The sequence below is a fragment of the Dysidea avara genome, chromosome 14 (assembly GCF_963678975.1).
Source record: "Dysidea avara chromosome 14, odDysAvar1.4, whole genome shotgun sequence".
Lineage (NCBI taxonomy): Eukaryota > Metazoa > Porifera > Demospongiae > Dictyoceratida > Dysideidae > Dysidea > Dysidea avara.
In genome coordinates this window covers 338,886-344,434 of record NC_089285.1, presented here as the reverse complement: position 1 = coordinate 344,434, position 5,549 = coordinate 338,886, and the positions used below count along the sequence as shown (strand labels likewise).

General features: G+C 39.0%; 1 long non-coding RNA gene across 1 annotated transcript; it reads right to left on the bottom strand.

Annotated features, from left to right (window-relative positions):
- Window positions 1-4,048: 4,048 nt before the first annotated feature.
- Window positions 4,049-5,260, bottom strand: LOC136243883 (uncharacterized). The gene is made up of 3 exons (XR_010695006.1): window positions 4,504-5,260; window positions 4,275-4,436; window positions 4,049-4,228 (listed from the first exon to the last, which is right to left on the bottom strand). It is a non-coding gene; the product is annotated as an uncharacterized lncRNA (long non-coding RNA).
- Between the last annotated feature and the right edge of the window lie 289 nt (window positions 5,261-5,549).

Below are 5,549 nucleotides of genomic sequence, written 5' to 3'. Positions count from 1 at the left end.
ACTTTGGAATTGTTTTGTTGTGAGTGTCACTAGCAGTCACCAAGAGTGCTAGGTCAATAAGAAGTGTCGAATCATCCATGGAAATCCAAGGGACACAAATTGGTTTGTTAAGAAGAGGTAGAAAGCCAGGAAAGAAAAACTGACGTTTCGAAGAGTGAAAACGACAACAGCAGGATCCAGATTAAATGTAAAGGAATAAACAGGAGAAATGAGATAAGAAGCAAGTAAGATGTAACAGCTAGCATCTGCTTTACACTTAATGCAACAAAAACTAAACATCTATGCCAAGTCGAATAGAAATTATATAGATTACATGATACATCTTAGTATGGGGTTGTCTGTGTTTTTGTACATATTTTATTAGCCACTTGTTTCATGATAACTGGCCATAGGTTGTTACCTGTTCGTTCTGCAAACCAACCATCAGAAAGACACTGTGACGAGGAAGTTAAAAGACAACCTAAAGATGAATGGGTGAGAGCAAATTAGCACTACGATTTTAGTTATGAAGAAAATGTTTCTACTTCTTCAGTATTTGCCATTGTATATGGCTTACTTGATCACCTCGAGAGGAGTCATCATCCGACTCTAAAGTGATCAGAGAATTCAAGGAAACTGTGGCAACACAATTAATAGAGAGATTTGAGTCGACATCGCTGCATTCAGCACATCCTATGCTGATGGGATCACTACTTGATCCTCGGTTTAAACACATTCTTTGTCAAAATACAAAGACTAGGAAACTTAAGCAATCTCTCAAAGAATTAATGGAGATGTACGCAAGTGAGGACAGTGTTGGTTCTTTTTCTCCTGCCACACCAAAAAAATTGACTGCTTTGGACAAGCTACTTGGCTCTTAGAATCTTACAATGGAACCTTGCACATTTGATAGTGAACTTGAAAAATACTTTGCTGAATTGCCAATATCTTGAAAGGAAAACCCACCTATTGGGTGGAAAGAAAATTCCAGTCATTACAAAAGTTTATCTTCTGTTGCTCAGCATTTGTTGAACTGAGAAGCTGCTTGAAGCCAAAGCATTTTGATACGTTCGTGTTTTCAACTAGAACTTAAGTAAATTATCAGTATCAAGAACTTAAGCAATTTGCTCTTTATAGAATGGTTTCTTTGTAGCTGAACTCTCTACAAGGCAACTTCTTCTAGCTGATCTTTCTACCGGGTGATTTGCTTGTAGCTGAATTTTCTACAGGGTAACTTGTTTGCAGCTGAACTCTCTACATGGTGGTTTCTTTGTAACTGAAATCTCTACAAGGTGAATTCTTCTAGCTGATCTTTCTACAGGGTGATTTGTTTGTAGCTGAACTTTCTACAAGGAAACTTCTTCTAACTGATCTCTGTACAGGGTGAATTGTTTGTAGCTGAACTGTCTACAAGATTACATAGTGTCTGGTTTCTAGCTACTAGCTGATCTCTCTACAGGGTGATTTGTTTGTAGCCGATCTCTCTGCAGGTTGATTTTTTTGTAGCTGAACTCTCTACATGGTGATTTGTTTCTATCTTATCTCTCTACAGGTTGATTTGTTTGTAGCTGACCTCTCTTCAGGGTGATTTCACAGCAAAAATAGTGTTCCAATACTACCTATTCTAACCCCGTCTTTATTCAGTACTGGAACAACTATTTAAAAAAAGTCCCTATAACGAGACAAAACGAACTTAAATCTATAAATGACTCTAATGTTATTCACTATTTGGGGCTGTGGTCTGTTTTTCTTTGAGCCAAGGTAGAATTTTTGGACTATTAGTTCCAACACCTAAACATAGACGGAATAAATACAGTCAGTATTTGTGTATGAAATATGCTGTGTTTGTTTTTAGCTGATCGCTCTACAGGGTGATTTGTTTATAGTTGAACTCCTTACATTGTGTCTAGTTTCTATCTGATCTCTCTACAGGGTGATTTGTTTGTACCTGATCTCTCTACAAGTTGATTCGTTTGTAGCTGATCTCTCTACAGGGTGATTTACTTGTAGCTAAACTCCTTACATTGTGTCTAGTTTCTGGCTGATGTCTCTACTGGGTGATTTGTTTCTAGCTTATCTCTCTACAGGTTGATTTGTGTGTAACTGATCTCTCTACAAGCTGATTTGTTTGTAGCCGATCTCTCTGCAGGTTGATTCGTTTCTAGCTGATCTCTCTACAAGTTGATTTGTTTGTTGCTGATTGCTCTAAAGGTTGATTTGTTTGTAGCTGGACTCTCTGCAAAGTGTTTTGTTTGTAGCTGATCTCTCTACAGGGTAATTTGTTTGTAGCTGAACTCTCTCCACAGTGACTTGTGTGTAGCTGAATTCTCTAGAGAGTGACTTAATTGTAGGTGAACTCTCTACAGGGTGCATGACTTGTTTATAGCTGAACTCTCTTCAGTGTGACTTGTAATGTTCTGAATCTCTATAGTGATATATTTGTAGCTTAACTCTCCACAGGGTGACTTGCTTCTTGCTGAACTGTCTATAAGATTAACTGTTTGCAGCTGAACTCTCTACATAATAACTTGTAATGTAATAGAATTCTATAATGGAGTAAATAAATTAGCTGAATGCTCTATTAGGGTGAGTGTTCTATTAGAGTATCTCGATCTCGCATTTGCTACACGGAGTTGGCTTTCGAATCATAACTCAGTGGTTTGTAATCCAATTCTTCTATACTACTGCGAGGACTTTCTATGAAGATTATTCCAGCTATACACCGATTTTCAGCTCATTGCTCTAAGTGGTGCCTAGTAGGCATAAAAACTAATACTTTTTTATTCATAAAAATCAATCACGTAATTGTGACACAGGTTGGGTTTTGTGTCATATCTCCGTGGTCTTTGTCTAGATTCCTTTCAAACCACCAAAAGGCACTCCTACGATGGTTATTACATCTACATAGCAATTTTCAACTCATTCCATGGAGCGGTTTACCCTGTAGACATGACAACAAATTGATCTTGTTTTACACGAATAATCGGTCATAACTCCTGAGCCATTCATCGGATTTGCACCAAATTTGATGCTAGGATTCGCCTTTGGTCTCCCGTTCTGTATGCCAAATATCAAGGCAATCGGAGTACGCGTTTGCATTTTTTTTCTTCATGTTTTTCGCACACTTGCAAAATTGCTATAAAACACAAACGCGTACTCCGATCACCTTGAAAGAAGAAAATCGAAACTTTGGAAGCTCGTATCTCGGAAATGACTGGAGTGATTTCCTTGAAATTTAGAATGTAGACTCCCCTGGCTGGCGGGAAAGTCTATAGAAAATTTGGTTCCAATCGGATAAGGGATCACTGAGATACAAAGGAGTAGGCGTGGCCCATGAAATAATATCACCCAAAAATCAGCCTCAGTTTTCCCTTACAACGATGAGGCAGTATTGGTGAGGTAAAACTAAGCCCAAACAGCTTTCAGATTGACCCGAAACACTTTCAACAAGTTGCTACGGAATTTTAAAAAAAAAAAATTTCAATGGAATTTTCTACTGGCAGACTGACTGACTGGCTGATGCCTTTAGACAAGCGTAACTCGATAACGGCTACAGGATTGATTTTTTCAATGTGCGACATCGCTTCAGCCCGACAGGTGCCTTTTGGCATACTGCAGTACGTACAATGCATTCTTCATGAACTTACCAGTGTCCTCCTTTGTGTCCCATTCATCTTTGCCAACAGGGAAAGGTGTCGATTTGGTGCGAGCACGTGATGGCTTCCCTTCAAAACGGAAATCGTCATATTTTTCATCGTGGCTATTTTGATATGTAGAGATGATTTTCAAACAGTTCTTGATTCGTACTGCTGTGTAACGGGTTGAACATAGCCGACAGCGAAGCGTAATGGATACTTCACTTTTCAGACGATAATTAATATGATTGGGGTGCGCGGCACGATTTCTTTCTTTTGGTATGCGTGGATTGTGGAGGTGCTTTACGAACAGTTCTTGATTCGAAATGTTGTGTAACGGGTTGAACATAGCTGACAACGAAGTGTAATGGATACTTCACTCTTCACACGATAACTGATATAGCTGGGGCGCGCGGTACCTTTTCAGATGCGGTATGCGTGGGTTCACCAGTCATAATAAAATTATTTACAAGAAAAGTTAACAAACAAGTACACGAAAAAATTTGGAATTTTCATGATCAAACATTTTGTCGACTAGTTCAATAAACTCTGCTGTAGCTTTAGCTTCATTGGTGGCAAATGTTCTAAGTTCCTTTGCGACTGCTACTCATGACCTATATTCAAATTAATAATACCATCAACAAAGTATAATTTACATACCTGGGCTGCAAGATCAACGCGCATCTTAGAAAATGAGGTCAAGTGTATGTGCTCATATTTTAACTTTGGCACTAGTGAAAGTTCAGGTGTGGTGGTAATTTTCCCAGCATTCCTTTGATATAGATTTTCAACATACTTCCACATGATTCTATTTCCATTGCACTAAAACAATGGACAAAATACAATATTTCAATATATGATAACAATAAAGCAGCCTTAAATCACTTACCCACAAAGATCTGGTAGGACAATTGCGGATTGTTTTTAGTAGATGTGTGGGGGTCTATGAAAAACATGACTTCTTGTTCCTCCTCTGAAAATGCAATAAATGCAATGGGTGAAATATTTATGAAATTGAAAACAACTTAGTCTCTCGAAATTCCTGGCAACTTGTGAAGTTGAAATAATCTTCTGTTGGGACTCCCCCCATCGGAAGTTACAGCCAATACCTGACACCCTACTCTTGTCAGACGTTCTATTATCTTCCACAAAAGAGGAAACATATCAGCCCCTGTTATGGATGATGCAGCAAATTGGGCATATGGTAAAGCTATGTTAGTAAATAGCCCCTTGAACATAAATACAACCATGGTCTTGGCAAGTGGGCTCCTTCTTCAGCATGGCTTCAAAGTCAACCAGCTGGTTGTTGACCTCACCCAAGTCAGTAAAACCAAACAATGCTCCTGTTGAGCGCTCAAATACAAGCCCTTGCTTTATGTACATTTCATCAATCAGTACAACTCCGTACTTTGTCAATTCATCTTTCTGATTCAGTAAGTCTAACAGTTGTCTATCAGCCCCAATTGAAAAGCCCATCTTGGTGGGATGTAAATGTGTGTAATCTCTTAGTGTGCGTGATGATGGCAAATTAATAATCCCAGAGTTGCGGATGGTCTCGTATGCTTTACTTGAGAGGTGGTGTAAATATAAGCACCACTTAATTACTAGCGGATGCCACCGTTGTCCTCGGCTGCTAGCTGCTGTTGCTGCTTTCAACTGTTGGGTCCAGAAGATTCCCAGAAATGATTCCTCACTGTGCTTTTTCTGCACATCCTCAGAATGAGTCTTCATCATGCTAACCAAGTCATTGCTCATTTCCTCTTCAATATCTACACCACTACTCTGAATTCGATTATCGATTTTTTTTCAGCCTTTCAGTAGTTTTCTTCTGAACAGTAGCAGTGTGCTTCACATTTGCTGTACGTACTGATATCTCTGGTGTACTGCAGTGCCTGTAATTTGTATGACTCTGTGTACTTGTTCGACCTGGGCTAA